The sequence below is a fragment of the Choloepus didactylus genome, chromosome 19, assembly GCF_015220235.1.
Source record: "Choloepus didactylus isolate mChoDid1 chromosome 19, mChoDid1.pri, whole genome shotgun sequence".
NCBI classification, from domain to species: domain Eukaryota; kingdom Metazoa; phylum Chordata; class Mammalia; order Pilosa; family Megalonychidae; genus Choloepus; species Choloepus didactylus.
In genome coordinates this window covers 10,640,896-10,650,865 of record NC_051325.1, presented here as the reverse complement: position 1 = coordinate 10,650,865, position 9,970 = coordinate 10,640,896, and positions in this window count along the sequence as shown.

The following is a 9,970-nucleotide window of genomic DNA, read 5'->3' as shown; positions in this document are numbered from 1 at the left end:
TGTGTCTCTTGTGGTCTTTTGATTTGGGTGCTTGGGCTTGGGTTATCCATATCGTCTGGTTTTTTCATATGTTTTATAATTTTCTGTTGTTTTTGGCCTCGTGGCATTTGCTGAACTTGATAGGGTTCTTTTAGGGTTTGTAGACCAGTTGAAGTCCTTATCTCTAATTTATCAGATCTACAGCTTCGTGGAGTACACTTTCTCTAACTGACCAGCAGGTGGCGTCCACGAGCCACCTGTTCTCCACAAGCCAGATCTCCCCTGCTTAGCCTTTTTGGTGAGTGGGGGAGTGAGTCTTGTGGGGCCCAATTGGTGTACCAAGCTTGCGTGTGTAGTTGGTGTTGCCTGCCCTGTATGTGGGGCGTGTTTCTGGGCAGTCGGGGAGGGGGGGTGGCCCTAACAATCAAATCTCCCTGATGATCCTAGAGTTTTAAAGCTACTGCAATAGTCTAATCCTTCAGTTCAGTCCTGCCACAGTTTGTCTCTGCCACTGACCCACATGTCTTTGGTATTGGCATATGGCTCCTGAGACTTGCAAGTGGGCCCCTCTTCCAGGCTGTGCACCCCGGGTCCTCTGTTGAGGGATGACTGTGCTATGTCACAGGTGAGTGCCGTCCCCCCAGGGCAGTTCTGGGCTGCTGGGCTGTGTTGGGAGGCTCCCAGTCTGCTCAAATGGTGGCTGAATGGGGCTCTGTTAATTCACACTGCTCCCCCTTCCCAGCTCTGGGACATTCAGCTGAGGTTGCAGGGAAGGCTAATGTCCACGTCCAGTTTTGTGGTGTGTGCCTGTTATTTGAAGCACTTCCGTCACACTGGGTTGTCTGGGGCAGCTCTGGGCTATGGGGCTGGCGATGGGCAGGAGTGTTTCCTGTCCACCAGGATGGTGGCTGTGAGCGGACACCCCCCTTTTCTTGGGAAGTTGTGTTGTTTAGTGAATTTTCTAAGCCACTGGATTATTGCCTTTTGTCTCAGAGCTCTCTTAGTTCTGCTCTTGACTTGACGTGTCCAAATTTCAATTCTTTGAAGCTTTCTGTATTGAGCTTCTTAGAGTAATTGTTTTAGAAAAAGCAAAAAGGATTAAAAAAAAAAAAAAAAAAACGGCCCTCCTCAGAGATCTAATGGGTTATTGAAATGCTAATAGACAAAGCAACCAGGGCCATTAAGGAACGGTGCACAGGGCAGAGAGATCAGCCTTGCTTCGGGATTTGCATATGCGCCTCAAGGCCTGATCTCCGCCCTTCCCCTTTCTGTGTTCACCAGAACTCCAAAAATCCTCTGCTTTTATTTTGGAGTTTTTCGTGTTGTTTTTTTTCTATGCCTGTCTCCTCTCTGCTGGGCTGGCTGCTCTCAGAGTCTCTGGTGTCTGGTCTCAGTCTATCTATGGTTGGAGTTTGAATCAGTAGAATGAGTTTCCGATAAGAGCAGCCACTGCAATTCTCCCTTCTCCTTCCTGGAGCTGACAGCCCCTCCTCCCCCGGGACTGAGCCTGGCAGGGAGGGGCGCGGGTCCCCTGGCCGCAAAAACTTACAGATTTCGCTGATCTCAGCAGTTCCACGTTTTCATGAGTGTTGTATGAAGTATGCCCAAAGACAGATTGCTCTGTGGTGTCCAGTCCACGCAGTTCCTGGCTTTTTACCTACTTTCCTGGAGGAGTAACTAAAACATACAGCTCACCAGTCTGCCATCTTGCCCCGCCTCCTCTCTTCTAGTGTCTTCTTGATATCCTTTGTATCCCGTACTATGGTCTCATTGTTCATCTTTAGTTCTTTGAGTAGCTGCTCTAGGTGCTGTGTCTCTTCTGATCTTTTGATTTGGGTGCTTGGGCTTCGGTTATCCATATCATCTGGTTTTTTCATATGCTTTATAGTTTTCTGTTGTTTTTGGCCTCTTGGCATTTGCTGAACTTGATAGGGTTCTTTTAGGATTTGTAGACCAATTGAAGTCCTTATCTCTAATTTATCAGATCTACAGCTTTGTGGAGTACACTTTCTCTAACTAACCAGCAGGTGGTTCCACGAGCCACCTGTTCTCCACAATCCAGTCCTCCCCTGCTTTGCCTTTGTGTCCAATTAGTGTACCAAGCTTGCCTGTGTAGTCGGTGTTGCCCGCCCTGTATATGGGGCGTGTTTCTGGGCAGTCATGGAGGGGGGGTGGCTCTAACAATCAAATCTCCTTGGTGATCCTGGAGTTTTAAAGCTGCTGCAATAGTCTAATCCTTCAGTTCAGTCCTGCCACAGTTTGTCTCTGCCACTGACCCACAAGTCCTTGGTATTGGCGTATGGCTCCTGAGACTTGTAAGTGGGTCCCTCTTCCAGGCCGTGAAACCCCTGTTCCTCTGTTGAGGGATGTCTGTGCTATGTTACAGGTGAGTGCTGTCCCCTCAGGGCAGTTCTGGGCTGCTGAGCTGTGTAGGGAGGCTCCTAGTCTGCTGAAATGATGGCTGAATGGGGCTTTGTTAATTCACACTGCTCCACCATCCCAACTCTGGGACAATCAACTGAGATTGCAGGGAAGGGTAATGTCCACGCCCATTTTTGTGGTGTGTGCCTGTTATTTGAATCACTTCCGTCGCACTGGGTTGTCTGGGACAGCTCTGGGCTATGGGGCTGGCGATGGGCAGGAGTGTTTCCTGTCCACCAGGATGATGGCTATGAGCGGACACCCCCCTTTTCTTGGGAAGTTGTGGTGTTTAGTGAAGTTTCTCAGCCACTGGATTATTGCCTTTTGTCTCAGAGCTCTCTTAGTTCTGCTCTTGTCTTGACCTGCCCGAATTGCAAGTCTTTGAGGCTTTCTGTATTGGGCTTCTTTGAGTAATTGTTTTAGAAAAAGAAAAAAGGATTAAAAAAAAAAAAAGGGCCCTCCTCACAGATCTAATTGGTTATTGAAATGCTAAGAGACAAAGCAATTAGGGCCATTAAGGAAACGTCCACAGGGCAGAGAGATCAGCTTTTCTTCGGGATTTGCATATGTGCCTCAGGGCCTGAGCTCTGCCCTTCCCCTTTCTATGTTCACCAGAACTCCAAAAATCCAGTGCTTTTATTTTGTAGTTTTTCGTGCTGTTTTTTTCTATGCCTGTCTCCTCTCTGCTGGGCTGGCTGCTCTCAGATTCTCTGGTGTCTGGTCTGAGTCTATCTATGGCTGGAGTTTGGATCAGTAGAATGAGTTTCCGATAAGGGCTGCCACTGCAGTTCTCCCTTCTCCTTCCCGGAGCTGACAGCCCCTCCTCCCATGGGACTGAGCCTGGCAGGGAGGGGCGCGGGTCCCCTGGCTGCAAAAACTTACAGATTTCGCTGATCTCAGCAGTTCCACGTTTTCATGAGTGTTGTATGAAGTATGCCCAAAGTCAGATTGCTCTGTGGTGTCCAGTTCACGCAGTTCCTGGCTTTCTGCCTACTTTCCTGGAGGAGTAACTAAAACATACATCTCACCAGTCCGCCATCTTGCCCTGCCTCTTTTGGGTCTTTCAATTGCCCCTAAATGAGTAAATGACATGAGATTTTCTGTCGTCTTCTCCTTCCCCAGCCCCTGGTCCTCCAAGTGTCCTCTCTGCCTGGCTTCAGCTCTCCTGTCTGCCCCTGATCTCAGAAAGATTTCCCCTTATTAAGAATTTAAGTCATTGTTGTACTCTCTCCAGGGCCTTGCATTTAAAACTTATTGTGGTGTAAGGGAGAAATGAACAGCTTTTTTCTGCATCAAAGGGATTTCAGACATGCCACTGCTGAGTGGAGGGAACTGTGTGGGGGCAGATAGAAGATATCTCACTATCAACTTAACTTCTGCAAAGCTTCCCTTGGTAACATTGACCATGTAGAAAGGACAATTGATAAGTGACAAATCTATGCTTTTGAGATGATACTTCATAAATTGACTAAAGGAACTTTTATAGAGAGGAAACTTGGTAATCCTGAACCATTTCTGAGATTTATCTCCTAATCAGCCTATTTGAGGAAGATGAGAAATGCATATTTTCCAAGATATATCCAGACATTTCTGGATAGTTCAGGAGGAGTTGGAGGCATGCAAAACCCACTGCATCTTAGGTAGAGCTAATGCTTCTTCCTGGAGGAAGAAATATGCCTCCAAAATATTTTCTGAACATATTCATTTATACCTATATTCAACAAATACTTATCCGGCATGTATGAGACATTGTTCTGGGCCCTTGGTTTACACAAATTAAAAAAAAAACAAAATCAAAAACAAAGTTTCTTGTTCTCCTGGAGCTTCCATTTTAATAATAACCATTTTTGACACTTGGTATGCTAATTAGAAGTATATCTGTTGATCAGAGATGAGAGGTTGGCTTGAGGTTGCCATATCAGGAATGAGGATCTTACTAAGAGCTGCTGGTTGGCTACCCTTGGACCACGCATCCTTGATCAGCCTGGGTAATTGGTTTCAATTACTCCACACATGCAAAATAGCACACTGATACACTGGAGCATTTCAACAGCAATCACTGGCATCCTAACTATGACTTCAAGAAGTCTTGAAGATCCTACTGAGATGAGGCCAGATTGAGTCATGATGGGCCTTAATCCATATAACTAGAATCCTCACAAGAAGAGGAAATTTGGATGCAGTCAGTAAACAGAAACCAGAGGAGAGAACAGAAAAAGACAGATCACCATGTGTTGGAGGCAGAGATTTAACCACCACTGGAATACTACAGACTTCAGGAAAAACCTGGGCCTGCTGATGCCTTGATTTTGAGTTTCTAGCCTCCAAAACTGTGAGACAACAAATTCCCGTTGTTGAAGCCACCGAGTCTGTGGTATTTGTGTGGCAGCCCTGGAAAACCAAGAGAGTGAGTCTTTGGAGAAAGCCCAAATCTGCTGCCTATGGAGGCCTTAAGCATGGCCTGGCTCTACCTTTAATATAAGATGCCCTGTATGAGGCATCTAGTATGAGACAAAACTAGAGACTTAACTGTGAGTGACTACAAGGCCCTCCATTACTCATTGCCCATCTCTCTCAAGACTCGGCTTCCAATTGCCCACCGAGTTCTCAATCACGCCCACCATTTCTGTCTCTGGCACACCCCAAGCTCACTCCTTCTGCAGGGCCTTTGCCCTTACTCTCCCCTCTGCTTTGACAATGTTCTCGTGGTGAATAATCCAATGCCAGGATCCCTCATGCTTCATTCTTCTGTTCAGTTGTCACCTTCACAGGAGGATCCCCAACCCTGATCGCTCTCCTGGCTTTATTTTTCCTCCTAGTTCTGTGGCTTGTGGATTTTGTGACAATGATTTTCTGTCCTGCTGACTGGCATGTAAGCACCGTGAGAGACAGAACCGTGTGCCTCCACCGCCCAGGATGGTGCCAGATGCAGAGCTGGCACTCAGGAAATGCTGGTTGAATAAGTGAAGGAAAACCCATGTAGAGGTTGTGGAAATAAACAAAGACCATCCAAATGAGAACAAGCAAAGTCTATCTATTCAGAGCTTCCTGTAGTAAAGGAGTCAGCACCATCACTCATGTTTGATAGAGACCCAAAAGGAGGCAGAGTTGGGGGGGAAGATTTATAGTGGAAAAGATGGAAGACTTCAGGTCTGCCCTGACTGTGGGCTGTTGGCGTGGGCAAGGTAGGGGTGGGCTAACTAGAAGCAGACATCCCACACGATTGGTGAGAGGAGTACATTGGACCTTCTCCAATTGGTCCTAAGTTGGAAGTAGGGACAAAAATTAGGGAAGCTGCCAGTTATTGATCAAGTCTTTGCTATTTTGGGTCAAATGTTACAGGAATTTGGTTCAGGTTCCTGGACTTCCTGCAGTTAATGGGTCAGAGTTATATTTTTAAATATGGTCTGGTCATTGTCCATTTGTATTTCAGACCCTTGAAGAGGAAAGATAAGACACATGGTGGTTATAAATGGACTTCCCTAGATGTCCACGTCACCTTGGGATATATCGTGCGAGGAAGACATATGGCTTTAGGAATGTGATCTTTGGCTTAAATGCAGAGACTAGGACAAACTTCTAAAAAGAATGGAGCTTGGTGTGTTACATTCTGTTCTGGTTTGCTAATGCTGCTGTGAGGCAAAATACCAGAAATGGATTGGCTTTTATAAAGAGGGTTTATTTGTTTACACATTTACAGTCTGAAGGCCATGAAAATGTCCAAGTTAAGGCAGCAACACAAGAATATCTTCACCAAAGGAAGGCAATGGCATCTGGAAAACCTCTGTCAGCTGGGAAGGCATGTGGCTGGTATCTGCTCCAGGGTTCTGGTTTCAAAATGGCTTTCTCCCAGGATGTTCCTCTCTAGGTATCTGGGGGTGTTCTCTTAGTTTCTCATAGGCAAACTCTGGGCTAGCAAAAGTCTGCTTTCAAATGGTTGACTCCAAAATGTCTCTCTTGACCGCAGCACCAAGTTCCTTCTGTCTGAGCTCTTATAGGACTCCAGCGATTTAATGAAGACCCATGCTGAATGGGCAGGGCCATACCTCCATGGAAATAATCTAATCAAAGGTATTACACACAGTTGGCTGGGTCACATCTCCAAAGTTTCCAACCCAATCAATACAAATATGTCTGCCCCCACAAGATTTCATTAAAGAATGTGGCATTTTGGGGGACATAATACATCCAAACTGGCACATGTTCTAAAAGCTGTTTTATCTGCCTGTATCAATTAGAAATCTTGCTTATCTGACCATTGATTTTTTGAGTGATGATGATTAGGTAACATGAGATTTAAAAGTGCCTTCTGAATTATCCAAGAAATTAGATTCTCTTTAACACAGAACCTGTGCTAGATGTATTTCCTAATTATTTGAAAATCTGTGAGTCTCTATGAATCAGGTAACTTGATTAACTTGAGAATATTATTCCCTGGCCTAGGAGGACAACAGTGGATTTACTGAAATGTGATTGCTCAAAGCCAGAAGTCTAAAAATGTCTAGGAGGGAGCAGGAGGCAAATATATTTTAACTATTCATAGATGGGTATAAAATCCAATTGCGTGGAAAATTGAGACAATATCAGTGATGCTGGTCCTCAGAGTTCACAGCCCTCATTTGTCCGGCACAAGGCTGTGAAATTGCAGATAGCAAAGACTCAGTGATCTGCTACTGCCATAGCACCTCAACCTGGGTTTTATTCCTTCCTCTGGTCAATTAGCACAAGGGAGTCATCAAAAGAGCTCCACCTGGGAAGAATGGGGTTGAAGGAAGGGCCGCTGGACCCCATCGTTGACAGAGAACAAACAGATTGACATTGCTCCAGGCCACTGAGAAATATCTAAAATGGAATATCCATCTCACAAGGTGATAAGACAATCAATAATCTTTTTTAGTTCAAAGTCCTAAAAATTAGAATACAGAAGCTGTGCTGTGAGAGACAGGCCAGCTGAGAACATACAAACAGCAGGTATTTTGGTTCAAATGGCCATAGCAATGCACTCATTGTTTTTGCTCTGTAATTGCAGCATATGCCTCATAAATCTTTGAAATGATACTATGCAGTGCATTGGTGTATACATAAGGAATTCCCAATAACTCTGAGTCCCTGGGACAGGTTTCTTTATAAGCGGGGTAAGGAGAACACTTGAGATGTAATAATGAGTTTTAAGCCCAATGCACTTGGGGTGGAGGAAGTTAATAAGCACAGGGAAGAAGACATTAGTAAAAGAAACCTCTTTTAATCAGAACAATAAAGAGGGCATCAGTTCAGAAAGCCCGAGATGGGAAAATGAAATAAAGGGGGGGGGGGCAGTAGGAAGGAGAATAAGGAACAGTCCATCAACCTCACAATAGAAACATAAAACTCATTTAAAAAGAAAAATAACTTCATTAAAGACCTGCTCCTTAGTGATGACGCTAAACAAATCTTTTCATCCTAATGTCTTAGATGTCCCTGAATCTCCCTCGACCTCCCACCTTCCCCTCTTTAGGTATACACTGTTTCTTTATCCCCGGTTGTTTTAGGGATGGAGGTTTCAAGGTGTCATTCTCTGCAGTTTGAACCTGGGAGCATCACTTTGCAAAGATCTTAGTTCCCCTTGTCAGTACATGCACGGTGCAAAGCAGACAGTGCTGGATCTTTCCCTTGCCATCACGTGGCTCACCTGAGTAGTCTGGGTGCACTCTGACCCGGAAGTGCTCCTTCTCTCTCTGCCCAGGGACTTCCTGGGGGAGTTAGAGACCCAGGAATGATGCTCAAACAGTGAATGAAAGGAGACTAGAAACCACAGCTAAGACCACATCCTTTACTTGGCTCAACCCTGCCCTGCTCTGCAGGGCATCCTCCCTTGATAAGCCCAAGATCCCCTGTCGCTGCTTCTAGAGAACCTGACCTAAGACATATTTTAAAGCAAATTAATACTTCTCTGTTCTAGTCTCTTTATATGTGGAGGAAATTTATAAGTTCAATCGATGATATATTATACCAATATTTCTGACAGTATCTGTGAATAATTGCCTACTCTTTAAATTATATGAAGTGGTAAAACAGGTTTTTTTTTTAATACTGGAGAATTCATAAAGCTACTTTTTGTACAAGGGGAAAGGCTATTCCACTGTGTAAGTCCGTGTGCCAAATCCCACATAATCTTGAGTTGCTCTGAATCTACCCTTCCACGTAAACATTCAAGGCACCAAGACATAGACTATTCAGACTAAGTAAAATATCCTTGCCTTAAGACTAATTTTAGTGCTACCCTAATGAAAAGAACTGAGAAGTCATAGATGGAAAAGTGGTTTGGGATTGTCATAAAAATTGATTTCAGGCTCAACAGAGCCATGAACTGGCAGGGAAAGTTCTCTATCATTTAGCCGGGTGCCCAGAGGAAATTAATATGTAGATACTGAAAACATAACTAGACCTAAGAATTCTGAGTCAGGCACAGAATTCTGGTGGCAGAGTGACTGTATAAGAGATTCTAATTAGGAAATGAGGAGAAAAGGAAATGAATAGGATTCCCTAAGGATGTGACTGAAGGGGGAAGTTTCCAGTCATTCGTACTGGGTGTTGTGGTCAAAGCTGGTTTTATTCCACCAGCCAGGGGAGATATGGATATGGGCTAGGTTTTAATGTCTTTTGTTTGGCATTACCTGTGTTCTCTCTTCTTTACATGGTCTGCTTTCATGGGGATGCTAAAAATATAGGGAGACAATTAGTTACAGATTTTAAGTTCTTTGGAAAAATAAATTGCATGTATCTGGAGCAGGGAAACTCTGCTGTTTTGGACATTAATATCATCAGTATGCTTGTGTGTGTCAGATGAATCTAGATATTTTCTCATAACCATGAAGGATCTATTGTCCAGAGTATTTAACTGATTTATTATTCATATGGGCACCTACTGGCGATTTTCATTCATTCAACAGAAATTTTAAGGTTTCTACTATACCCAAAGTTTCTACTATACCCAAAACTCAGTGCTAGGTTTATGTGGGATCTTATGACCTAACAAGAGGACAGAGTGTGCAACTATGTACAACTAGAACTCCAAATCTGGGAGGAAAGGAATGTGTGATGAAAGACAAACAGATGAAATGCCATGGGAATTAAGAAGAGGAAATGATTATCTTCAGCTCCAGGGATCTTTGGAGGAAAAGGTGGCAAATATCTGAAATTGTTACTATTGACATCAAGGTCACTATTATTGAGTAATTCTACATATTAAGAAGAGAATAAAGGGCTGTGATTTCATGAGTTAGTCTCCTTACATTCTAAAATCATTTTTTCTCATAATATAAATGCTAGAAACTTTTCACAAAGCCTTTGAAATCCCAGAGGTATTTTCTAGAAAACTTCCAAGGACTTCAAAAAATGACTGACTAGATGGAAAGCTCTCTTAAAAAACTTTAGTGACAAATTTCCAGAGAGGAGAGTCCCAGAGAATGGGATTCTATTGACATCATTTATTAAAAGAATACGTTTCCCAGAATGTCTCAAAAGTGAAAAGTCTCATTTTGAGGAGACAAGGTTTTCAGCATCACAGGTTTTCAAAAGTCATTGAAAACAA